The sequence below is a fragment of the Chroicocephalus ridibundus genome, chromosome 1 (genome assembly GCF_963924245.1).
Source record: "Chroicocephalus ridibundus chromosome 1, bChrRid1.1, whole genome shotgun sequence".
Classification (NCBI taxonomy): Eukaryota; Metazoa; Chordata; class Aves; order Charadriiformes; family Laridae; genus Chroicocephalus; species Chroicocephalus ridibundus.
Genome location: NC_086284.1, coordinates 71,281,223 through 71,309,007, shown reverse-complemented (window position 1 = coordinate 71,309,007; position 27,785 = coordinate 71,281,223). Strand labels below are relative to the sequence as shown.

The window sequence follows — 27,785 nt, the reverse complement described above, 5'->3', positions numbered from 1 at the left end:
ACCTTCATCCCAACACATAATAAATAGCACTCTCCGTTACTTCTCCTCAGAAAGGTGTAGGAAAGTAGACCTGGCCAAAGAGAGGTGTTTATCATTCCTTCTGAGGAGAGGCTAAGGGCCTACAGCGTATCCTTAACCATTTTGTCTCCTCAGCCCTTTTCAGTTTAAGCTCACACATTGCTCTTTTCATCAAAATCAAGTGCCCGTTGAGGAAAATATTTTACTTGAGGCTTGGTCATTTGATGAAGTAAGGCCCGCTGGCACTGAATAGGCCAGACCAAAACTGCAGTATCAATGGAGTTGCAATATGTTTCATTTTTCAGTCTAACATCAGCTAAAAGTAAAATCCCTACACCATTTTTGCCATGATTTTAGGTAATGACTGGTTGGTTTGTGACTGCACCGAGTCAGTAGGAGGATGGCGAAGCAGACTGGCGCGGCACAGAGTGTGCAGCAGACGGCGGTCGGTGACTCTCCAGTAAGAAGCACTGAAGGTGTGGCTGGTTCTGCTGACCCCACCTCAACATCCCTTGAGGCGGTGTCCACCGGAGTGGGACAAAGGACATGATCAGAGCAGCTCTAAAGTGCTTTTCTTCATGAAGACAAGGCAAGACTGAAAGACAAGGAAGTGCGACCCAGTGAAGAAGCGTACTGTCACAATGTGGCACTACGCTGGCAACTGTGGCTGTCAGCAAAACACCCCCCCATTCCGACTGTCAACACCCAAGTGAAGATAAGCTTACAAAAAGGTTAGTGCACATCCTGACTTGATTTATTTTTGAGTCATTTTTGGCCCAGTTTCTTCCTCTCCGCACTTCCTAGAACAACAAAAAGCCAGAGGCAGGTGTTAGGACGGCACTGGTTTTTCTCATTTAAACTGTAAGGCACCGTAAAAAACAATCAATGATCATGGAGCATGCTCTGGATTTGTCTAAGCATAAGCGACTCAAATACTAACATGTGAATTTAGTAAAGTTAGAGTCTGTGGAGTGGAGATAAATTACAGCAGCAATTGAAGTTGAATGTGATATAGAAATCCAACCAGCAGAAGACTGTCTGGAAACAATTATTCAGAAAGCTGCTGACCCTCTATTTCTTTAAAGAGTTAAACATTTGGATTGGTTAACTGGCAGCCACAAGAATAGGCATATGCTCTAATCTTTGATCCGTAGCTGAATTTGCAACTCTTTGTATGAGAAGCAGATCACATAGATTTGCATATTTTTAAGGATCTATAGGGAGAAAAAGAAGAACAAAAACTGCTCTTCCAAGATGCCACTTTAAGATCACACAGTGTGTCACGGGTCCCCCCAAGTACACTAATGTTCAGAGCCAGTTGCAAGACTCACAGATTTTATAAATGGCCCTAAAATGTGACATTCACATCTGAAGTTTAATCAGAATTCCTCCTAGAACAGAGCTGAGGTTGCATCATAAGTCTTCACAGAGGTATGTACGTCTGTCATTAAAACTTAATTTCCACATCCAAATTTGTGTCAGAACTTTCCTAAAATCTGAAAGAGCCCAGAGTTAATAGATAAATTAGAAAATGTTTTGTGACCCAATGAGAAACTGTTGTCCAGACTCAACTGCATAAGCAAGTAACAGATTTCTGCCAAGGTCTTGACATCATCTTAGTTTTGGCAAAATTTTCCTGTGTAGATGAAAATTCAGCAGACACAAGAAAACCATGAATCACCCCACTGGTAGAATGAAAGCTAACCAAATTTAATTGTGGTCAAGGTTCTTTTCTTGCACATCTCTGTTTTCAACACCAACTGAAAGATGTTTACTAATCACTCATTTTGCATTAATGATCATGCTTACGCCACAGGAGAATTTCTCCACTTGGTAGTAGTCCCCCAGAAGGTAGCTCCTCCTGATAGAAGTGAGCAGTATAGTGAGTACTGTGAAGCGATAAGGCAATCATTTCTGCAAATGTTCTCAGTTGGGGGATAGTTCAACATAGTTTTTACTCAATTTGAAAGAAATCCCTGCCACTTTACAAGAAGCTTTCTGTCCTGGTTCACCTACACAACACTGTTTGATACCTACAGAGAAGATGGTGATAGTGGTTACTTGTTATTTACCTATGGATACTTCCTATATATCCCAAACAAAAATATGGATTAGTGCATGGGCCTATGCAGACATGTGCAAGGAAATCAGTGTAAAGAGGACACTCTCCAAAAAATATTCTGCCTAACTTTCACGTAGTTCCGCGTTGCGGGGCATGGAGGAATGGTAGAGAAGGTAGACTAGAAGCCTGATTGACACAGGAGGCAGTGCTTCCAGGCACTGTCTGCCTTGTCCTGTTGGCAGGCAATACTCTGTAAAAGTCCTGGCAAAAATCCCATGAAGAGGAGAGGGAGGTGATGCATGTTCCTGGATAAAGTGTAGTAAGAAGGCGAGGTATGCAATGGTATTCAAAAAGCTTCTTTTGAGAGTGATCAGATCATCAACAGGTGAACCAGAACATGAGCCGGCAACAATGGCTTGAGTATCTTAAAGATTAAGGGAGGGAACAGAGAAAGAGAACAGCACACAACTTTTAACAAGAAAAATTAATTGGTGATGGAGTTTTTGAGAAAGGATGACCAACCTGGGTCCTGAAAGTGCACACATTCCACAGGTTAAGCAGACTCCAAACATAACCCAAAACCCAAGGCTAAGCTTTGCTACTTTTTGCACCTTGCCAACAGCACTAGCGATAAGAGGTGCTCTTCTGTCACTGGCAGGGCCATGTAACTGACTTTCCAAACCCTGGAAGCATGATGAAAATAAAGGGCCAAGACTTACCTTCCTTCTTTATTAGGATTTTTGTCTTCCTTTTACTAACATGAACAGATACTTTTCTTTCTGTGTTTTGTATACCTTTGGGTGTCCCTTCCAAAGGTCTCTGAAAGATTTCTGCTCTCTCAGAAACTTACTTTTTAGGGGTTTGTGTAACCTGCTTGTTTTGTGAGAAGGCAGGGTGCAAAAATGGGGAAATAGAAATTGCCTTAAGTGCTGTATAGTATAATTTCAATTGCTTCACGTAGTTCTTGCTAACCATATTTCATAAATATCCGCACATTATGTTTGTTGTGGTCATTGAGATGACAGTTTTAAACCAATTTGAAAATGTATTGTGATATATTTTGTCAATGTAATATTATAACTGCACAAAATTGGTTCTCTCAGTTAGAAGAAACATCTTAAAAGTTGCCTCTCTACAGTTTATTCTCTGTATTTTAACTTTGTACTGCACTACAAGGCCATTTGCTGAGAATTTGCTCATGCACTGTTAAGTGGGATCCTAGCATATCACTACATTCAGTCAAAATATTGAAAGTTAAAACAAAAAACCCTATAGGTGATGAAAATGAGACCCAGAAAGTAGCATTTCTCTTTACATCGTGTAAAGCAGAAAATCTGAAAATCATTTCAGTAAAAACAGGTAAGAAGTGGGACGTTTGGGAGGCATCGACAGTATTGTGGAATACAGTAAAAGAAAAAAAAATATAACAAATCAGAATAACACTAAATTAACTTAAATTAAAAATGACAATGAACCAAGACACTAACAATGGGATAATGTTACCTTAGTGGTTTGGTCTAAGGCAATTGCCTGTGTTCCTTCTGTAGTCAAGCGAGAGAAACAGAGGCTCCACCAGCAAGAGAGGCCTATTTTACTACGGTCATCTGGCATACCATCCTAAAACGGCCACATAAAGTACTCGAACAGAGTGAGATCTGGAGATGCCTCCTGCAGTGGATAGAGAAAGAAGAGAGTCACCTCAGACTAGCTAGCTAATTCTAAGACAGCTACAGCAAGTTGCCTGCCCTCTATATGAATTCCCAAACTTTAGGAAATTAGGGACTTAATTAATTTCATTTTTTTTCATTTATGTAAACAGATGTGCTAGGAATGAGCCTATTTGTATCTTGACATAGATTTCTTCGACTGGACTTCGACTGACAGCTCTAGAATTAAGGATCTTAAGACATATTTAACATGAACCTAGAAAGGTGAGGAAGTTCAGGGTCTTTTTATCTATTCCCCAAATCCAATGAGAAAGTAGAGCTGTTTGGTGTAAGATTTTTCTTCTTCACTTGAAATAAGAAAGCTAGTGAAATAAGGATACCCACCACCCTTTCTGAAAGCTAGGACAACCTCAGCAACATGTATCGTTTCCATACCTGTGCCTTAGGCAATTATAGTTAATATTGATCTCATATCTATCCCATATCAAAGGGATGTTTGTCTGTGTCTCAAATCAGGCATATATATCTTTAGTGACTGTAATACAAATTAAGCTAGTATCTGGGGTCTGTTTCTGTAAACAGACCAAGTAGTGGTCATCAAAGTTCATTGAAATAAGTTTTATAGGGTTGGACTAGATGACCTTTAAAGGTCCCTTCCAACGCAACACATTCTATGATTATGTCACAAAGCACGGGACTGTTTGCAAACACGTGTTTTCATAAAACTGACCCTTTTTTGAAACATCTGGACTAAAGGCCAGCCTACACTGCTCAGAGAATAAAACAGGACACAGAGAATATTTGCCCCATTTCTGATGATCTAGTTCTGTCCTTCACAACCATTAATGACGGGATTGGCCGTACAGCAGTTTATGTCTGTCTTAAAACAGAATGGGAGTGGGAAGCAACGGAAATAAAGATATACAAAAGAAAGATGGGGGGGGGGAAGGGAAAGAATTGCTGCAGCCCTCTGGCTTCCCTTTATGAAAGGTAAAAGACCAAAGGGCCGTTCACTTGGCAGAGGGCCAGGCCATAGGCTGAGATATGGGCCGGGATATGGGGCCCCGCTTCTCCTGGCTTGTGGCGCTGAGCACCCAGCCCGGCCCTCTGTCGTGACATGCCGGGGGGTCCCTTGCTGTAGCGCTAGAGGAGGGGGCTCCTGCAGGACCAGCTCCTCGCCTGAGCATCTTCCTAGGGACAGGGCCAGTTTGTGTCAGCAAGGATTCAACGCACCTGTGACAAATGTAGCGCAGAGGAATGCTATTGGGCTTAGTAAGCCAGCCAAATAAGATGTGATGAGAGTGGCTGCAGTAACACGCAGAAATATCCTTCAGCGGAGCAGCGAGAGAATACCAGCTGAGAGCCAAGCCTCACCTGTTGGTGAATATAAATCTTAGGCTGGGTTATGTACCAAAACACCCCAGAGATCCCCACAAATCCGTATAAAGTGGGTCAGGAGAAGAGTGCAACAAGATAGCAGAGGAGTTAAATGAATCTCTTGCATCATGTCTGCTGCTGAGAGTTGTGTAGAAATTCCTGTGCCAAAGGCACTTTGCAAAGAAAATCAGAGTGTGGCCTTTATACAGATTGAAGTCTCTAAGGAGGAAGTTGTAGAGTAACTTGAGAAACTCAAGTGCAGTAAATCACCACAAGCGGATGGTGTTCATCTGGGAGTTCTGAGGGGAAATAAAGTGAGAAAAAGCCAAGATACTGACAAGGGGATGCCTTCTTCCCTTGAAAAATGCAGCAGCACAAGAAGGCTGGGAAGCCCTATTATGTTGCCTGTCTTCAAAAGGAGATGAGGAAAATCCTGGGAATTGCAGACCTTTGAAGTTTACCACAGTTTTAGGGAGCCCATGAAACCGGTTCTGAACAGAAGTTCAAGAGAGAGTTTGTTGGACAGGAACACCCCATGAGGGTGATCTTCAGTCTCTCAAACCACTGAGACTGTTACAAGGGGGAAAAGTACCTCCCTGTAGGATCGGAATACTTTGAAAAACCAGTAGAGCAGCCTTCAGAGGGAGAGTAGGGTAACAGGGACTTCTCAGAGGAAGGTGACCAAGTGATCCAAACGTTCAGAAGTTTTTGCAGAGGTCACTCATAAGCCATCGTCATAGAGGACGTTAAGAAATAAAACTGAGAAAAATATCTTGAAGGTTATTTGTTCCTGGAATGAACTACAAATCATTCCAGAGGAAGTGAATATGGGAAGCATTTCTCTTTCTAGTGAGGGGAAAGGTGAACACCCAGTAGTGGGTATTAGGAACTAGTGTCATAACAAATAAACGAGTACGAATGCGAAATCTTAATGCATTCAAATTAGCGTATCCAGAATCCACCCCAGATCTGGATCCAAGTCACACATGTGGTTCCCATCTTAAAAGAGGACAAATCAGTTCCTGGATTCAAACTCCTTGAGCTCTGGGGTTTGAATACTCCATATCCAAAGACTATAGCTCCAGCCTACATGTCAGTTACGTATGAAATATGGGGGGCGGTAGGAGTGCATGTGTACACATAGCATGCAAAGGAAGCAATTAAATGTAAACTCAAAACAATTTAAGAAGTGATTCATGGCAGAAAGTGCTCTGATGTAGAGATTGCGTTACGTGAGTATTTGCTCTTGACATTAACTTGCTGCAGCTAGCTGAAAGGGCAGAAGATTACGAGTAATAGGACAGCGAAAATTTTGCTGGGTTTGGTGAGCCCGCGTATAATCAAACATTTTAAATTATCTGGATTTACATGGCTTCTTACCCTTTCAGTTTCTCTCCTGTTTTTTTTCAGTTCCTGCAGGCCCAGTGCACTGAAGGCAAAGCTACTTCAGTGCACTTAATTCACTCTGTCTCTTTTTGAATTCATTAGATTTTGAAAGCTTTCAAAGGAAGTCAGAGGTAGGAATTAGACAAAATATAGAAAGTGGGACATTTCTGACTGGCTTGTATGCTTTCAGTGTCTAAAAAGAAAGCTCTTTTTTTTAAGCAAACTGTAGGAGGGCTTGTAAAAATAGATATTTACATTTACATACTGGGACAGATCCTCAGCTGCCATGGAGCAGAATTGCTCCATCTTCTTGAACAGAGCTAACCCTAACCACCACAGCTGAGAACCTGACTCTCATGCATGTACATGTATGTGTGAAAAATGTTTAGGATTCTGTATTTTTCCGAACGTACAGAAGCTGCTTCTTCCTCCATGTGCTTTTGCCTGTGCACTAAGTTGTGGGAGTTAAAGCTCCTCTGTTTTAAACTGAGGGTGGCGTCTTCAGGGAGGCGGGGTGAGGAGGAAGGGTGAAGTGCAAGGAGAAGGACACATGCACAAAGGAACAGGCGTGAACAGAAAATCCCAAAGAAGAAGGTGGGGGAGAGAATCAGGAAAGAAAATGATGTCCCACATAGTCATGTTGTGGACTAAGGGCATTGCTTCTTGACAGCAACTGAAAACCAAGCAATATCTGCGTTCACAGCAATGGGGAGTTAAACTGTGACTGAGCAGCAACCATGACTTTTGGAAAACACCTCAGGTGTTTCCTGCCAGATAGCAGGAATAGCGGGAGACATGCTATTGATAGCAAGGTGGAGAAAAAGCAGTTCTGCACTCAGCTGTGCTGTTGCTGGAGTCATGTAACACAGGACAGAGAGTACGTGTCACATCAGATAGTGCTAATAGGTGCCAACAGCCACCTTCACGCCTTCCCCCTCCGTCTCTCCCTGCGTGAGAGTCGGGTGAATAGTGATGTGGAACAACTGTGTATTGCTGTGTGCTTCTGCCCACACAGTGGGACACTGTGATTCAGACAGTACTGGACTCTGGACACATAATGTACACTGAATATCCATAATAAATAATAATTACCACAGTAGGGGGCAGCAGCCAGCTGTGGAGGAAAAGTAGGGCCAGCTGCTGGAAGAGATGTAGGCACTGGCTGAGCATGCAAGCTGGGCACTGGGGAGGGCGAGAGGGCCATGGCTGGGAGCCAGTGGCAGCTTACTGCCAAGAAGAGGGAGATAAAAGCACAAAAGAGGTTCACCAGAGGGAGCTGCTCCTGGCCACCCCTCAGCAATCGGTAGCGGCCCTGATCCAGGAGGGAAGGCTGATGGCAAACAGGAGCGTCGCCAGCCAGAGTGCGTGGCCAACACTGCTCACACGTACCATGCTGGAGCCAGAGGACGCGTGTCGATAAGCCAAGCAAGCCTGCTTCAGCAAAGGCAGCCCTGCACAAGCCTCTGGTTTGCAAGAGAGCCATAGCTCCTCCAGAAATGAGCACAGACTCATCCTGTTCCCCTCAGTGTCTCCCCAGAGGCATCTCCAGCTGAAGCGGGGTCAATGCTCCTGGAATGAGTACAGCTCCCCGAGAGACCGATAGGCACCTTGACAATGTTTTTCTGAAGTGCCCTGAAGCCCAGGTCTCCTTGATTTCATTTGGAGAGAAGTGTCTGGGCAGTTGTGAAGATCCCCAAATGGCAGCGCTTTCAGCTCTCTGAATCCCTCTCAAGATCTGACGCGTAGCACTTGGGGTCCCCAGGTGATATGGTCGATGAAAAATTGCTTTTGAACACACTTAGTAGGCCAGTGCTACAACAAAAATTTATCATAGATTTAAAATATTTTTCTAACCACCCTGAAAGTCATTGCTAAGACCAAATTTGTTCACCAGCCTCATTTTCACAAGGTTGTTCATGGCACGCTCCCCACATACTGGCTTCTCAGCAAAGTCAATAGCATCCCAGGGTAAGCTCCTCTACTTGCCCCATATGTAATACTTCACTGTGTCACCAGCTCAGCGTAACAGTTAATTAGCGCATGTTCCGTGTAGTAATTATAACAATGCTGTGCGTTTCACTTGAATTTAGCTTAGTGAAATTTAGCTTTGCTTATATTCATGTCTTATCTTCAGGCTTGCTTTCTGTGCCTGGTTATTTTTCACTGAGTTCAAATGCAAATAGATAAACCCCGTTTGCATTTCCTTCCAAAAGAGGAACGTGTTTATTTCCAGTTTCTATACTCGTCCACCAGGAAAAGTCACACAGGACAACCAAAGGGCTTTTTTTGCTGTGTTCCTAGTTGGCTGATCATTGTGGGTGTGATGTGGGTGATGTTAAAGGGAAGCCACTTTTCCTCCGTTTCTCAACAGAGAGGCTGAAGGATTTTTTTGTCCCAGTAAAAAGAAACAGCTACTGTCTGGATCTCCATTTATGGAGTGGAGAACTCGATGGAGGACAATCTCAGGCAAATAGGGCATGGTATCAGGGAGAAACATCCATCATTTTTGCAGGTAGCAGCCAAGCAGAATCCACGCGTGAGCTCAAATGCAAATTCATGGGCAACAAAGAGCCTATACATTGAATAGATTTACAGTTCAAATATAAAGAACCAGATTCTTTCCGAATAACTTCTATCTGAACATCTGACCTTAAGAACCAGCCTCAGTGAAGTGCTGGCAAACACCAAGATTTGGAAGGAAGTTAGGGGTGTTGCACTATTTTGAAAGCTCTGTTTGGAACCAGCTGTCATTACGAATGTCTGCTGGTACCCCGTCTTAGCATACAGCCTGTCGCTGTTGAGCATAATGGGAACGAGCCAATGGAGTGTATTGAGCTAGGCTTTCCTGCTTGTCTTTGTAGCTCAAATTATCCCTTCGCACAGCCATAACAGGTAAGCTTTGAATCTATTTATGCCACATTCTAATTGGTTTCATTTAATTTGTGTCTACGTTTCTCTATGTGTGTTTGTATATACATATATGCGTATTTATATGCACATATGTACATTTGGACATCATTATTAAATGTAAATATGCATGTTGTCACAGATTATTGCTGTGTGCATCACAGATTCTTAGAGTAGTTGGCTTTATTATACAATAAAACAACCGTAGAAAGTTAATGCCTTCTTTAGAATAAATAAGGAACACAGGACTCATTATACCATATACGTTTAATGGTTTGGACATCTCAGTGCCCACATGAAAAGAATGAAACATATATTGCGATAGGCAGTATAATTATTCCAGCAAGGAACATCCATCCCACACGCTTAGAAATATGAGATTCAGCATCACGAGATCCGAGCATTATGTCATCAGCTGCATGAGTTTCACAGCTTATCTTTCTGATTTTATGTTACAGAAGTAAACTCCAACAAAAACGCGTAACACTGCCAATTTAACAGCACATTTATGTTAATACTAGCTGAAATGATTTCAAGAAGGTGAACAGGATCAGTATTTCTGTACATATGTGTGCACTTACGCATATATATATGCATACACACACACGCATATAAAGGCACACATGTGTGCTTGCGCACAGTATATATAAACTCTATTTAGAGATGACATTATTTTAAAAGCTTGATTCCAAGTATATTAAACTTGAAAACAATGTTCCATACAGTTGACCAATTTAAAGAAGACCCTGCCGGTGCACGGAAGACCGAGCTAGCTGGTATCATTAAACATCATCAGATGAGGCTGCAGGTAGCTGAAACGTTCCTTAATGAAAATTTAAAGAGAGCAGATTAAAATGATATTCCTCCAATCCAACAGAACACAAAGGTAAAGACATTCAATTACAACCAAGATCTCATTTAGCACTAAAGGAGTGTTGTTTGTTGATCAGAATTTATTGCCTGAAGTGAACAGCCAGGCTTGTGACTATGTATATAATTACTTTCTACAATGGACTCTCCTCAGATATAGTTACTAGACAATGTCTTCCATAATTTTAGACTGTGATGCCCATGACAAAGAGTCAGAAAACCTCAACAGCAGCAACAAAGATCTTTTTATGTGTGCCACTCTATCTCCCAACATTGTGAAAAATAAAATAAATCTGTAATTGCATGTATTTGCTTTTCGAACCACTAGGTTAACTGTTTTCATAGGTTTTTGCTGGCCAATAGAATAAGTGGCACCAAGGAAGTGATTTGAGCAGGATACTTTACCTGTATCCCTGTCCAGAGCGCCAGCAGGTTTCCACTGGAGACGTCAGGAAGGCTCTTCCATGAGAAGACATTGAGGGTCCTCAGCTCTATACTGGATCTGCCATTAGTTCAGAGAAATCTATCACATCTTTTAAAATCTTATAACTCAAAAAGATACAGACAGGCAGGAGCGCGACAAGAGAAGAGGAAAAATAACCAGGAGACTGAAAGGACTGATTTTTCAGGGAAGATTAAATGAGCTAAATAGCTATGGGCTGGCTTAATGCTGACTAAGCACAACATCACACTAGCTAAAAGATACCGGAGGAAAATAGCACCAATGAAGGAAAAGAAGGAGGTTTGCAAAGGGGCATAACTAGGAGAAATATGATGATGTTAAGAAAGGGGAAAAAAGGCTTCTGACAACAGGATACTCTAGGCAGCACAGTCTCTCGCTACGGGCATGGCACGATTTAGGACATTTAATCTAGACACACAAAAAAACAAAAATATGCCATAGGAAATAATCTCACGGTGTCAGGGAGCTGTACTGGATGACCTAAAAGGTACCTTGCTAATTTGTGTGCACCTGTTATCTGTGATTTTCCTTGCTTGTATGGCCAACTCATCGTTACTTGTGTGTATTTGGTTTCTCTGGGCCCAATCCAACTCGTGCTGTAGTCAGCAGAAGTTTCCGACAGGAGCAATAGGACCTCAATGTCTTTTCCATGTCTTTGCTGTTCTAAAGAGAAAACTAAAAAAACCCCACCACTAATGTATATTGTGTATGAACGTATATACTACTAAACCTGATCGGCCCCTTAATATTTCTTGGATATTTAAACCTGTGTTTATCCTTAGAAGTACCTGGGAAAATGTGCATTTGCTTTCATGCAGTGGAGATAAAATGTTTGCTAGGGAAGAAACCTACAGTTCATCTAAAAATAGCTTCTGATGAAAAACTGCTTTGGTCACAGAAGAATTAAGACAATTCTCTACACAAAATTTAAAAAAAATAATATACAGGAGTGCCAGAGCTCTTTCTTTTGCTAAAGAAGTAATGCCACTGATGAAAGAAGCTAACAGTGAATTCTGAACTCAAGACTGTAGTTTTCAAATACTTTTACCCGATATCTGAGTATATGTAATCATATGATACTTAAATTCCAGCTCACTTGCTGGTAGGGAATCACTATTTTGTGGCAGCTCAGTGCTGGCCCCTTGAGAGGCACAAATTTCCACGTAAGTGGGGCTGAATGTTCAGGGGTCAGGGCTGTGTGTTGGTGTTGCCCATATATCTAGCAGCTGGTATTGTAAATCTTTAGAGCAGCGTTTCTTGAAAATACTAAGCAGACATTTTGGTAGCCAGTATTGAGCCTGTGGCTATACTGCTTCAGGCTGTGATCTTGTCAGCTTTTACAAGATAAGTAGGGTCAGGCAGGGTCAGCACTTGGACTGGTAACTCTAAGGAAAGGCAGTAGCTGCAGGAAGTGTCTTAGGCAATAGAATAGATGTAACTATTTTCCCCGAGCCTTTTCTAATACCCTGATGAAGGCACAATGCCCAGCTGTGACGCAAGAGTGAGATCCTCACCCTCCGCAGTCATCAAGCACCTCATTTTCAAAGGGGTCTTTCCCTGACCTGGCGTGGAGGTGTGTGGTACAGTAACCAGGAGACCGCAGAACTCGGGTACCACTCACACATGCGCGTGGTCCCGACGGAGCGGCATGTAAAGGCATGGCCCCAGCATGTTTTGTCAGGAAGGGGGTACAGGGGAACGACATTTCTGACAGCTTTGGGGATGCTGGCAGCTCCAAATTAAGTCTTTGGCTGTGTTTATAAGACAAAAGACAAATCTATTAAGCCAAGACCTCGTACACCAACTTTCAGACTCACACATTTCTACAGAAGGTATAGAAGGGCTGATAATGAAATCCTTGCCCAATGGTCTACATTGCCAAGAATTTTAAATTGTAAGTTAACCAATTTCTCCTCTAAAGTTCAAACAATAAATAAAATTCTATGTGAAAAATGGAGCCTTTTATTCCTTTGTCAAAATCTGATCAGAGTAAACTACAGATGTTAAAAGGCACTGTAGTTCAAAGAATTAAAAAGAATCTTATGGGGTTTGTATGAAGAAAAGAGTTTTAGAGAATAATATGGAAAATATTATAATGCTATTATATAAATCAGTGGCACATCCTCACTTTGAATACTGTCTTCAAATTTGGTCACCTCATCCCTGAAAAAAGAAAGTAGAAATAGAACAAGTCCAGAGAATGGCAATAAAAATGATAAAAGTCAAAAGGACGGGAAATTTCTTGAGAACAGATAAAGAACACAAGCACCAGCTTGTCTCTCAGGGAAGATTCATCCTCACGGGACTGCAAATCATACGTGAACCTTCTTCATAAACTTGGAACAAGCACTGTTGCCTGAGATAATCTAGAAGATGTCCTTGGACCCTAGCACTTGTGGAAGGCTTTGGGCCCTTGCACGAAGCCCCCATTACAGATATTTTCCTCAATGTACCCTGTTCTCTTAGAGGACTTTCAGCCACTGGAGGCCAATGTGACCTATGGACAGTGGACAGGCCACAGAGCTACATAGTAGCAACACCTGAATTCCATTGCTGACTATATCCCAAATTCATTTTTTGGTTTTAGTTTTAGAAACGTCACATTTCCATACCTTTCTTTTAAACTTTGGATGAGTTTTTCAGAACAGCGTAGAGGTACAAAGCCATTGACTTGCCTGGCAATCTTTTCAGTTAAATCACTCGGCTGACTCGAAAATGTACCATTTGTCTATTCAAATATTCTCAGCCCCGAAGAACTTGCGCAGTCTCCCTCACTTTGCATAACGGGGTCCCCAGGCTTCGTCAGAGCTCTGCTTAAGCATGACTATAATATAAATAACATTTCGTCCTCATGATCTTCCAACCCAATTAGCAGCAAAGGAAAAAAAACCTTTCCTATCCTGCAAGGTGAAACGAAGAGGTATCAAATTTCAAACGGATAAGAGGTATTGCTTTTCCAAACAATGTACAGTTAATTAATGGAACTTGCTGCTGCACGGATAGCGCTGAGAGAAAAAGCATCATATTTGTAAATGAGGAGGCATTTTTAGGCATAAAAGCAAATCTTCACACAAAGTTCAGATTGGGTTAAATTCAGTAGCATGTATTATGCAGAAGATCAGATTAGATGATAATAATGGTTGCTCCTAGCCTTAAAAAAAAAAAAAAATCTGTGAGAGTTTTGCTAGTTGGTATTATGTAATAATGTCTAATCATCCCAGCAGTTCTTGGCATATGCTAGTCAATAGACAGGGTCAGGAAGGCATCCTTGTCCATGGCAAACAGACTGTTAAACACTCAGTGAGGAGGGAGAGTCAATCCCATATTGTCTGGCCTTGGCCTCTGTCAAAGTCAAGCCATCTTAGGACTGAGCACTGCCAGTGACCACTAAGGAGCAGCCAGAAGGAAGTCCCACTATTCTCAGAGTAACTGCAGAGCATCACTGAACATCTACGTATGGGAAGTGAGGGGCTGTCTGACCTACTAACAGATTATCGGGGTAGGTATGGGTTCCTACATCGGACCTTCAGAGGATCAGGAAAGACTAGGAAGCTTTTCAAACTGGTGGCTGTTCACCTCTCTTACCAGAGCTGGACAAATCCTTTCTCATCCAACCCTGTGCGGAAACCCTGGAGGCAGCAGTCATATTAATGCAAGCATGATATGTCTTAAGAGCTCTGTCTGTAGATGAGGAAAAAACAGACCAAGATCAATAAGGTCTTGGGCAAAGGAGGTTTAGAGGAAGGTGAGTAAACCAAAGGCTCGATGGCTGCTACTAGCCTTATCTTTTGATCTATGTTACAGGACATCCTGGAGTCCTAGTGCCCCATCACCCAGACCAGCATTCCTTCAGAGTGTCCCCAGCCCCTGTCCAAACCCAGACCCACCCACAGGAGCCTATGGAGACATAAGGCCCATCCTCAGCTGCCCATGGCTGAATTGTACAGCTGAACCTCAGAAGCAGGACAATGTTCCCCATGGGCAGGTGTAACCTATGATGCTTCTGGTGCTCTTTTCTTCTTCAGATACCCTCAGATGGGGGCAGAAGCCAGGATATCTCATTTGTCCTGACAAGTGTTACCTTATTTTGGTGATGTGTGATGGATATCTGGTTCCTCTCTCAACTATTAGAAAGATGTTAATGCTAACAAGGTACCAAGAGAATAGAGGTCCTTTTTCCCATGATTGCACGCACTTACAACTTCAGTCATCTTACAGGCCCCACAAGAAATCAGGGAGGATGTCTTCTAGGGAACAGCTGGACTGGAAACATTTCAGTTATGGGAAGTTGTTTCAGCCTTGTGGGTTGGAAAAGTTATCTACCAGGGGAAAAAAAGAAAAGAAAAAAAAAATTAAAAGGAGCAAATCAGCTCCTTACACCAATGGGTTTACACCAGCAACCTGCACTTCCATACAAAGACAGAACACATACATAAAGTAAGCACAAAATGCACACGCAGTTGTGATTCCAGTATGTTTGTAATGGCAAGTTAGATTGTAAATTATTTCTTTGGGGGGCAGAAAGCACAGTGGAAAAAATGTGTATTATTCATAAAAATGATTGTCCCGTTCACTTGTATACCTCTGCAATTTATTCCGTAACAGCTTTTTACTTCAAAGAAATCACTAGCTAATGACATCTCAAACTTAAAAAAATCCACTTATTCACAACCCTGTCCCTGAGGGAATTCCCGCATGTTATCAGAAATTTTTCCAAAGATCATTAACAGATATTACAAACCAATTGAAACTGAGTATTTTCTTTGCAAATTACTTTTAACTTTAGAGCTATTGAAAAAAGACATTGAGTGATTTAATTTACTTAATCTGTCTACAGATTGCAGCTATGTGCATATCCTGTGATTGCATTTCCAACAAAAAGCATATATAACTATCCCTAATAGAGATATTTTTCTAAATTATCGTACAAGATCAGTAAGATCTCTGAAGATATTAATGTTTACTTTTTCATTTAGAAAATTGCACTCAAGAAGGAAATGGGCACCTTTATTCTGTTGTTATCTTAGAAATAATAACACACCATAATACTGATTTTACCTGCTATTTTAATTAAAACTCCAATAATCAGCACGTCTGTATATCCTTTGAGGATATGTTCTACTGACTTTTCTGAAAAATTGCTGTATTTTCATTAGGCTGTGAAGACAATATTTTAGAAACACCTTACGCAGCAATATATACCAAACAAGATCCTCCGTCTTATACCAATCCAAAACAGCTAAGTGTAGATCAAGCTAATGCAGCAGGGGAGGGCTGGAGAAGGTATCTTATTCTCCACCTTATTGCCTTAAACTCCTCCCAGAGAACCTTACGCGTATCAGCACCACTTCTGCAGGAAGTACGGAAAATATCTTCCCCCATGAATATTTAGCTTGTAGCTTCCTGGCAAGGGTTCCTCCTCTCTTTGCAGATAAGAGATAAGGGCTTGAACCCCCTGAAGCTCAGGTGGACTTTGAAGGTATTCACTTTGGATGACAATGAAGACAGCTGCTGTCCTGCGTGTGCTGCTCAGTCCTGATCATGCGTTACCCGTGCTTTGCCACGTCGCTCTTTGAAGAGATGTGGGCAAAGCAATGCGTAGTTTGAGGTGGCAAACCAGGATCAGCTGCTGAGAAGCTCAGCTCAGCTGAATTGGGGACTGCCTGGCCAAGAGGTACGAGCAGCAGAAGCATTTTAGATGCCTTAAGATCTTTATTAGCAAAAATGATGGTGATGAACCTAGGGGGCGTGTGGATTGGGATCATGGACTTGGACATCTACATCCCACACAAGTCTCAGTCATCTCCTTTTGTGGCTTTGGGCCCAGAGACGACTATTCAGAGAAGGATCCAGATCTGTCAGAGCAAATAGGTGTCTAAACGGCTTTTCTTATCTCCCTTAAAATGGTGGGGAAAGTGTGCAGAAAGGGGGACAGAGGACTTGCGGGTGGTAGTTACTATTGCACATTCTGCAGATATTCTACATCTTCCCATCGGTTTTGCCAGAGGCCTGGGACCAGCCTAAAGACCTCTGCATTCCCCATACTATTTAACTCTCACTCTCCTGCTGTCTCCTGTTCCTGGGTTACAACAAAATCATCCCTCAGTGAAGAGAATTTTTTTTCCACTGCACCAAAAAGCGTGGGGTCAAGTTTCTGTCATTCTGTGATTCTGTTAAGTTAACGTGAGCTAATTTTGAAACTGTGTCAATAGCTGGTGAAGGCTGACAAGATTACTCCCTGAGCTACCTGAGGTCCAGGTTTGTCCTGTGAACATTTGGGTACCCATATTAGTGGAGACCGGTAACCTTTACAAAGGTCCCACATCATTAACTTGGCAGCATGTTCCTTTCCACCACCCCATGGCGGCAGGTGGGCATGGGAAAGGAAATGGGGTGGCTGCTATTGAGCAAGGAGTATCTGCACAGGTTATCGGCTTGGTTTTAACCCACGCTGCACCCAGATAAATGCAACGGGAGGATGGTATGTTCTTCCTTTCTCCTGGTAAAAGTGCAGCCTCTCAAATTTGTCACGTTCCTGCTCTTCATTCACCCACACGACTTACTCAAGACACTTCTCTAGTCATGGTCAAACCCCTAGTTTACAGTCATAATAGGCACTGTGGGTGTCGGTAGCTGCCGCTGTGAAATCCTGCTGCTTTTCAGGGTCCCCTGTTTTAGGAGGTGTCTCCCCCACCCTTCTGCAACTGACGCAACTGGCATTGCAGTGTCAGTTCAGGTGGTGCACCCAGAAAGCCAGAGCCACAACACGTTTGCTGGTGGCTTTCGCTTCACCCTAGCAACGCAATCATTCATGCATACCTGGAGATAAGTCTCCATGCTCCAGGGATAAGTCAGTTCAGTGCTGGAGCATCCTCCCCCTCTTCCCCCCTTGCCTTCCCCCCTCCCAGGTGCCTTGTGCTGCTCGTGTTTTAATACAACCGCCTGCCCCATGCTCTGGGGCTCCTTCTGCGTGGGGACTGGTGGCGGAAGCCACCATTGTGCCTCCGTCGGGGGTGACCTGGACTTTCCACCTTCCAGCGCCAGGCACCGCGCCGTCAGCTGCCAAACTGGCACGGCTCCACCAGCCGTGGCGGCTGAGCACCTCTGTTGTCACTCAACCCAGGGCATCTCCGTGGAGTCTGATAACACATCTGCTAATTAATGCCGGTTGTGATCATTGGTCAGATCCTCAGCTGGGATAAATTGACACGGTTCCATTTAAACCTGTGACAATTAGCGGCAGCTTAGAGCTGACCCAGTGGTTTTCTTTATAGCGTGGATATACATCTTGTTGAAAGTGAATAAAACCCACCAACTAATTGCGTATAAACTACCAAACAATCAGAAAATGAAATGATTGTCAGTAACTCCCAGCCCAGGCCAAATTACAATGGTGACAAAGAAGTGATAGCCCCAGCTATGTTAACAACTCTCTGAGCTATCCAAGCTCCTTATAATAAAAATAATTAATAATAACAGAGGTGCTCCTGGATACATTCATCTTTCTGTAAGGAAAGCCTAATGAGTCTGTCTTTTAAAAAAGAGACTATCAGGAAATTCAAATGTGATTCTATTAACTTGTAAGCATAGCATTTTGCATTTTAACAATTGAACGAATAAAATCTATTCTTGAATTCAATTTTTAAGTCTTATAAGCAACACCAGTAAGTGAAAAGGAATAGTCCAAGAACTTTCTTGAGATTCTTTTTCTGCCGTTTGTCAAAATTTCATTTCGATCAATGCTTCCACCCTGTTAGGTCACATCACCAGTCCTCTCAACCATAGTAAGCAGAGCTGTAGTAGGTATTAAATCCTAACTGGAGGCAGGTAAGGCACTCCTGGAAATAAAGCAAAAGTTTGATAGGTTGTGTCAAAAGGAACTGCTGTTGTTATTATTATAATTTATTATTTGTTAAGCACTGACAATGTGCTCAGTTCTGCTGATTAAGTTCTTCTGAGCAAGTTCTACTGATTAGCTTCTAAGGACAACACACTGTACTACAAAGAAGATATGTGACAGCTGTCAAGACTTTTGCTTTCAAGGCTCACTTAGCAAAACAATTACACGCCAGTTATGCAGGTTTTATGAAAAAAAGAGGGAAAATGCATAAACTGAGTAAATATCATGACTTTTGTGTTCGCTAATTTTCCTACTCCAGATCTCTCACTTCAGTACCGTCTGACAACCTCAAAGTTACACTGAGATTTGAGAAAGATCTAAAGCCTCATCCCTGTTTATATTCAGTTTTAAGCATCATGCTATATATTAAATGCAAGCGCACAGGTTGTATTGTTAGGATCTGTCTTTGGATTTGGGGCTCACTCCCCGGGGAGGGCAGAGGTGGTTGAATGGGGCCAGCCCAAAGACAGACAAACATCTGAGCATCTTCAGATGCAAGCAGACATTTCCTTCATGCCATGATGCAGATCAGACAGAGTCAGCCAGTGCTACACTTGTTGGTGGTGACCTGAACTTAGAAAGACTTTTGGGGGTGCAGGTACCAAAAGGGAGCATTTTTCCTATCCTGTTGGATCTTTGCTAGGCTGCCAGGGCTGTTTCTCTAGCAGACCTGTTGTTAAGTCTCTCCACCCCGAGCTATAGGCACATTTTGGAGGGCATCTAGGAGCTGGGATGCTGGGTTTGTGCTGGTCTAGAGCCACTGCAGCAACGCTATTCCTGATAGACCAGGTGAACTTTGTGCCTGCTTTAGATCTACTTCAGCATGTAAAGGAGTCACAGTTTCTTCCTTCACCCTTACCCCTCAGATCCTTTGTGTTCAGTTTACCTCCGGGGTGGCAGATTCCCCAAAACATTCATTTGATGGCAAAATAACGTGCGTGCACCTGTGTGTACATGGCAGGGTTCAAGCTGAGGACTGCTCTGAGAACCGCTGGCCAAATTTGCGTGTCAGGAGGGTGCCAGAGAGACATTGTCCCTTGCCCCAGCCAGGCAACACCTAGGCTTTCTAACCGCAGTGCTGCCAGAGCTCCAGCTGTGCAGACGTTCTTAGAAGAAAAACTCCCTTTTGTCTGCCGCTATCCTCTAGCCTGCACACTTCCCTAAATCCCGCCAGCACGCTTTTATTTTTTTTTTTGTAACCGACAGGGAGAAGTGAGTTCTTATATAAATCCTTTGTGCAAAGATCAAACTGCATGCGTGTCGAACTATTATTTTTTCATATTTTTTTTTAGGGGAAAATCTGCCCTAAAAGAATCATTCCGTGTTATCCCCGCAGAGCGTCTGCGCTGCCTTTTAAGAGGCATCCAAGGCCACCCTCAGGACCAGACTCAGCACCGGCGGGCAGCGGGATGCAGCCGAAGCCTCCATGGGTGCGGGGAGGGCACGGGCAGCCCCTGGGGGCAGGATGGGGGTGAGGGGCAACGCAGCTGGAGGGGGCCGTAATCCGAGTTGCTCCTTGCAGACAATGTCAGCCTTTGTACTGAGAGAAACTTGTGGGGCAAGGCGGGAGCCTGGCCAGGGCATGTGAAAAAGGTGTTCCTTTACCTAGCCAGCTTGTCCTCCTCGAGCATCCAGCTGGCAGAGCCTGAGGTTTCAGTCAAATATTGTAAGTTAACATTCGTTTACTAACAGAGCGAGGGGTGGAGGATTTGGTTGAGAAAACATAGCCTTTCATTCATAAACTCGGAAACCCTTGTAATGGAGAGAGGAGAATCAGCAAAAATGATCAGCTGATTGCAGTACTATTGGGAAATTCTTTAAAAAAAAATAAAGACTAAAGAAGAAAGCCCCCAAACGGCAGCAGAACAGCAGTTTTAGGATCAAGTTCAATGTGGCTTGGCGTTTGACTGTTTAACATTTTGATCACCAGCTAGAAAAACGACCCGGTATTAGATATAGTGAAGCCCCCATGTGTGACACCAAGGAGCAGCACGACTCACTGTAGCAGCATATCTGTGGGAAAGTTTCCCCTCTCTCCCTCTTTCGCTCTTTCTGTTCTTCTTTCCCTCTTCTTGTGCTCCCAATTTGCTTGAATACAATACAGTCGGGGTTTTACAGCCAGCCCTAATTTTCCCAGAAGGCGCGGCTCTTAAAAAGCGTCACAGGTTCTTTTACTCAGGACCATAAAAAGGGACTCCCACTCCAGTGCGACCATCTAAAAGATGGATGAACCAATTCCGTTAAAATAAAAACATCCTACCTGTGCCCATCCCCCAGCAAATTTTCTGCCAAAGCTGGAACTAAACCCTAATCTAGCCTTTATTAAAGTGGAGAAAAATCAGCTTCCTTTTATTCCCCCATTCATTTTCTGCCGCTGTGATTTTCTGAATTTCAGGCAAGCCAGTGACCGAGAGCTGCAGGGCCAAAAGGGGCTGGATGTGCCATATTCCTGGCCCAAATGGAAGCAGGAAATACTAAACATCTTGCATGGAAGCCTGTTCTCATCAGGTTTATAGCCCAGCTTTTTCCATCAAAAGCAGTGAGGATGGTACAGACAGAGTTCAGAAATGCATCCAAACATATGGGAGTATATCTACACTAATCCTCCTTTTGAGCTTCATCCAGCACTAAATCAGAGCCACACCGGAGAGAGGAATAAGGCAATAACTTGTGGAAAAAGCATAGCTCCTCTCTATTAGGATGGGGAAAATTAAACAATGTGACTCACTTTTTTTCTCCTTAAAACTGTTGGAGGAATGTTAACAGCACACAGCATGGCAGAGACTGGAAAAAACAAAAGTCAGGTACCACCTTAATTTGCCTGCCCTGTGGCCGTATGTCCCTGTGCAGGGCAGTCACCGCTGGGACAGCACCGGCAGCCTTGGAAGAGTAACGCGATAACACCATGGGGCGGCAAAACTCACCTGAAAACACCTTTTTGCAGGGTTAACCCGCTCTGTGCTCACAGCACTTGTGGCTGCAGCCGCCCCCCCGAGATGTCCCCTGAAAGCATCACTGCCCGAGTTGAGGGGAAGAAGGGGTGCGTGGCCATATTCTCCAGCCAGAACACAGGGCGCTCTGTCCGGGGGAGGAAAAGGGCTTTGCTGAGCTCATCGGAGGACAAGAGGGCCCTGTGGCTGTGGCCAGGCCCGAAGGGTGTGCCGTCGGCGCCGGCTCGGCTCGGACGTGGGAGCGGAACGGGCAGGACAGTGACAGCCCGTTCCCCATCATGGGCTCCAGCCTCACCTACTGAAAGCCAAAGCAACAGAAAAAGCTGCAAGACGGGCTCTGCGCCGAGGGCTTGAGGTGGGCTAGCAGCAGTAGCACGTGCTGACGGGGGCTCGAGCCCTTCATCGCTTTTTCCCTGTGCCCGAAGCTAAATAAGAGATTTTTTCCGACAAGTGCAACCGCTGCCTCCAAACACAGGGGACAGAAAGGAAGATTTTCAACAGAGCTTGCTGCGGGAGGGCTGATGGATTAGGGAGCTGAAAAAGGAGCTGTCAGGTGACAAAATGAGGTGGGTAGTTAGGGATACGAGTTGGGAGAGGGTTTGGCTAACTAACTAGCGACAGGAAAAAATAAATACGGCTCCACGCACACCAGCATGTACACGTGCAGAGCCAACCTGCCACTCAGGCAAACAGCCTATTGTTTCCACCCATAAAACTCCTCAAATGTCTTGATCGCACTTATTGCCTTTTCCTGATTGAAACTGGAAGAAATCGTATTTATCCCTTTTCTGAAAAAAAGAAATCAGCATGTAACTGGGTGGAAAACCCTCTAAAACATCCAGTTCTTCAAAATTACTGACCAGAATCTCATCTGGCGTAACTCAGCCTCGCTATGTTGACGTCTACAAAGCAGAGCATCTTTACCCCAGCTTAAGATCTGCCCCCATATGCTGTTTCTTTAGAACAACTTGTCTTCCCCCTTATTTTTTTTTTCTTTTTTTTTCACAATATGCATCTGGTTTAAGGTGACTTTTCCTTTCCCAGCATATGGAGCTGAATGATTATGACGATTTACATTTATTTTAAATCACAGCCTATTAAATGGAAAAATAAATGCTAATATGTTGATATGGTTTACTTCTGAATGAATTATTGATATGAATGAGTAGTTGCAGCTATCATAATTACTGTTTATTAAATAAATATATTTTGAATTAGAGACCCTTGATTAAGAAATCACATTTTTGCCTGAAAACTGTTTCCCTGCTGCTAGTATAAGAAATACCTCGCCTTACTCTAAATCATAAAAAAAAAAAAAGGTTGGTGAAATTATTCTATTTTTTATCTTTCCCTTTGCTCTGTGAACTTGGCAGCGCTTTGTGCATATTCCCTTTCTCTGCTTCTCTCCTCTAATCAGTTAAGTGAGGCTCTTTCCCCTCTGTTGTTTGTGTGGATCTGTCACATAGCACCTAGAAAAAAAACATTTTAAATAGGAAAATGAGAAACACAAAAACTGAAGGACTGAGGATCAGATACCTGAAACTCCTCTCAACATTTTCTTTCAAGCTGAGCACGTTTCATATTAATGGTGTCTCTTTAACATAAATAATGATCTAATGAAATAAATATGAAATCGAAAAGAATCATAAAAAGAATTTTACGTTTAAGAATGCCATCTGTGTAACACTTAGCCTAACAATGAAATCATTTCAGCGCCAAAACAGCTCACTCCGCTTCCAGCACAAGTTACAGGAGAGTGTAGCGGTTTTGCAGAACAGCAGAGAAGTCTGAGAAGGACTCAGTCGCAGAAGGAACCTGGCCTCAAATTCACGGCGGCCCACAGAGACAGTGGATCTTGCACGTGAGTTTTGAACTGCTAATATTTCCCTCTCGAGTCATCACAAATTTTTCATGCGGCTGCCAATTTTCATTGCAAGGAAATTTAGATATCAGTGGAGAAGACTGCGCAGGTCAGGGCGAGAGTATCTCACGACAACTACTACACCGGTCCTCTTGCCTTCCCACTCTGCAAAACTGGCATGAAATCCAGAGTCAGCTTTTTCTGACCGAGGAGCGCGGGGTTCAGAAAGGAAACTCCTTTTAGTATATCTGTAGCGAGAAAAGTTCTCCCCGCAAAGAACCTACGACTTAACACCAGACCCAATGGCAGCTTTGAGGACCGGTGTCCTAAGTCATAGGGCTGTCTGGGCAAGGATGGAGATGAACTGGGAAGCCGAGCTCTTGCCGTGTACAAGCAGCACAGCACAGCCATGCCGAACACAATGGAGATTGTTTGTTTACACCAGCCGAAGAGAAGGCAACATATTTGTTTTGAGTGAGCCGTGTTAGAATACATATTGTTTTATATGCCCGGGCCTCATTACGCCATGCTAGTCTTCAATATGGATCAGATCCTAAAGCTGCTCGACATACTGAAATAAATGTGAGTTCTACCCACAGAACATCTCCAGACTTAGGCCTCACGTCTATCAATGTCATCTCAAAAAAACAAATGTTCAAAAAAGAAAAACAACAAAAGTATCTTAGAGACGGTGAAGGATGCTCACGTGTGGTAGATGCCATTCAAGGGGATGCTGAGGAATTACTTGGAGAGAGAGAAATCCACGTAACAAGACTGGAGAACAGAGTGGGCCTGAAAGAAAAGGAAAGATAATTAAGGTTCACTGAAAGAAATATGACTGGTACCAGTCAGGTTTGTATTTATAAGTTATTCTGAAACCGAGAGGAAATTCTTCCTTCACATCAACGATGCGGCCACATTACCATCTCTCCAGGCAAAGGTGGCCGCAGCCCGTATTTCACTTAAAGATATAATCGTGAGAGCATCCAGAGAGGAAGAGTTAAAGCGCTGTTCAATAAACAACCTGAAGTGCTGTACACTGTATTCATATAAGGGAAGGTATGAGCCAACGGAGAGAGACGTTCAGCTGCAATCAAAGAGGATCTGAGCCTAACTGAGCGCTCACATGACAGTTGGGATCATTTCGGATCCTTTCCAATGAAGATAAAATAGCATCAAAAGCAAGGAGGCTTTTTTTCTTTCTTTTAAGGATGAAAACACAACATCATTAGTCAAATTTACTCTGAACTTCCACCTTCTCATGTTGATTTGTACTCAGGTTGAGTAAACATATCTTTCCATCAAGGTAAATAAATGTAAAAGCCTATCAGTAACTTAATTGCTTAACGAAGGATGCAGTCTGGGGTGTAACACTGTTTATGACTATACTGTTGAAGTTAACGACCTCTCAAAAACACCTATTATACAGCTTGGCAGTGAAAAAAATCTACTCCTTCTCAAAAAAATTGCTTATAGAATTTCAAACATTTTCCATTCATTTTTTTCCTAGTGTTGGGAGGGGGGGGAAACTTCCGAGGACAATTTTTCCAGGTGGACCGGTGTAAAATGGAATTTATTCGTTCAAGACACTGGCCTTTGTAGGCCTGCACGCCAGAGAGAAATTGAGCCTGAGAGAAGTGGGGAGTCCACAGCAAGGGCAGGAGTTGCGCAGCATGGGGGAAATACCTCCAAATGAAAATGGCCACGGTACTGAGCGGGACCGTTCGCTGGGGTGAGTGGGGGGCTCAGCCTGAAGATGTCAGGCCAGAGCCTGATCTCGGATGCGTAGCACACACCTGGGGACATCTGGGAATGTGCTCTCTTCTGCCCTTGCACACCTAGTGCCTTGGATTGAGAGGACCCGCGGGAGAAAGCAGTATTTCCAGTTAAAATCATGCCGTATAATAGAGGTGCGGGCAAAACCAGCTCTCTGGTGAGAGGACAGGGAGGGAGGAGGGTACGCCACGCGTCTGAGATGGAAATCTGGCTAGCAGTGGGCAGGCAGGCAGAGTGCAGAGGCGCAGCTGCCAGCCTGACATGATGGATCAGAAATGCTACTAAGGATCTGCGAGAGCCCAGGCAATTGAAGCAAAGCAAAACACGAAAAGGTAATAGGTCAGCCCATCTTTACAATCTATCAATTAAATAATCATCCGCTTCCAAAGGCGTATGTTGTCCTGAGCAGTAGACATCCCAGCACGTGATCGTTACCGTGATGGAGGGACAAGCTTACCAACAGGAATTAATAATAATAATTACTAGGAGCGCTAATAATTTTGGATACGTCACTCTTTAGTAACCCCTCTGAGGAAATAACATGGTTGGGTATTTTGGCTTAATTCTATAGTCCCGCATCAGCTTTACCCAACCCGTTGGAAAACAAAGGTGTGTTCAAAATTGTCCATCACATGGGAGGCTTTCGCCAAAATCTCACCCTCCTTCAGTTAGTCGGCAGCGGTGAGTGCCACGGATTCGGATTCAGCTGCTTTCTCCAAAACCCTGAAGCTTTTAGAAACGTTCATTTCTGCTGGCATCACTCAACAGCTCATTGTTAGCATTTGTGCTCACCGGCCTGCACAAACTGAGACTGAGGGATGGGGCCATCCAGAGTGACAGCCTTCAGCCCCCAAAAGTGGATACCTCCTTCCCTTGGAGTCCGGGGACTCACACTTGACTCAGAGGATATATGCAAAAATTATCTTTCCTCTCTCATTTGCCTGTGTTCAGCCTAAGCACGTTCATCCAAATTAGCAATCAGGCAAACAGTGCATGCAGAAATCTGCGCTTGTACAAACTGCATTTTTTTTGTAACATTCCAAGATTAAATATCTTGACAAAAGATGAAAACCCTTTAACAAATCTGCCCCTAGAGAAAAGTAACATTTTTTTATTCCATTTACTGTCAAATGACATCGAGAAAGTATAGATGAACACAGTCCTATAGGTTGATTTGTTGCTTTAAATAATGTCACTAACATCCAGATATTAATGTGATGGTGCAGGAAAAAAAAGTTCACATTGAGCTAGACTCAATTGCAGACCTAGAAATTGAAATTAAGTCTGATGCTACATGCTTAATTCATGTTTGTGTGGCTGAGAAAGGGAGTATCTGGTTTACCTTGAATTTCCTGCCCTAGTGTGGTGAAAACATGACCCATCGCATTAATTAAAAAATAGTTTTCAAATGTAGCCTAAGTGGTATTGCACTGGCAGGAGGAGACAAATGCTTTTTTTGTCCTCAACGTGTTATGTGGTATAAAGGAAGCTGTTCAATGTCTTTTGCCTCGATTCCTCGGTAGGTCTTACAATTCTCATCAAAGAACAGGAAAAAATATGATGACCTCTCGCAATGAGAAGCCAAAGATTCTTCTTCAGTAAAAAAATTAAGCATTTGCCCCTGGAAATCCATAATCCTCTTTTTGACCACATAGTTTGTAACAGGTGCATATGGGCAATTACACACATGTCATGACGGTCTATACTTATCTCATTTGGGTATTACACCCAGTATGGTATGTTCACGTTTAATACCCCAAAATACTATATCATATCAGTGGAATTTCAACCGGCACACATTTGACTACTGATTTCACATATGGGGCTGGGACTAACTTTTCTCCTAATATGGTGATGGCACAGGCACTATTTAAATGATTCCTGAGCCTTGTAAATATACACCAGATGTATCTTTTGTAAATGTTACATTTTTCAACATCTCAGCATTTGTGAATAGTTGAAAGCGATGCCAGCCATGCTTTAATGGGGCACAGAAGCGTACTGCGTTCAAAGAAATGGCACACCATTGCAATAGTCAAAATTACAAGTGCTGTCAAAAAGCTACATTTTCACTTTATTGATTAGCACCAGGTAAGGCAGCGCCCTGCATCGCACGCTCATACGTGCCTGTTTCAGATGATGTTTCCCTGCACGTGGGTACACAGAGAGGGATGTGGAGCTCCCAGGGCTCCCTGGGGGAAGGAGAAGGGCAGAGCCCTGGAGAGCCAGATGTGCCCCCCTCCCCGGCCACCCCAGACGGCCAGAGGTGGAGCGGGAAGGGGTGCGGGGACTGCTCCTCCTGCAGCCGTGGTCACCATCCACTGCCAAGACACAACCACAAGGATGCGCCCATCTTCCCAGGGACGGGGAGGAAGGAAAGCACACCTTTCCCACCCGCACTGATGTTGTTTGAGGCTACGATACGTTTTCCTGCAGCTCGGGCTCCTGCTGCTTGGTCCTTTCTCGTTGCAGAGGTAACCCAGCACAGCGAGAGGCATCTCCCAATGGGGACCTCTCCTGGGGCGAAGGGTGATTTCACTGAGCTAT

General features: G+C 43.4%; 1 long non-coding RNA gene across 8 annotated transcripts in view; it reads left to right on the top strand.

Annotated features, from left to right (window-relative positions):
• Positions 1-22,710, top strand: part of LOC134517507 (uncharacterized) — a 199,618-nt gene extending 176,908 nt beyond the window's left edge. For 7 of the 8 annotated variants that reach the window (XR_010071653.1, XR_010071652.1, XR_010071655.1 and 4 more), the window contains one exon: positions 376-3,445. This is a non-coding gene — a long non-coding RNA (uncharacterized LOC134517507). Of the gene's footprint in view, positions 1-375; positions 3,446-21,045 lie in introns of those variants that run through there. The other variant, XR_010071654.1, reaches the window with a different exon arrangement.
• The last annotated feature ends 5,075 nt before the right edge of the window (positions 22,711-27,785 follow it).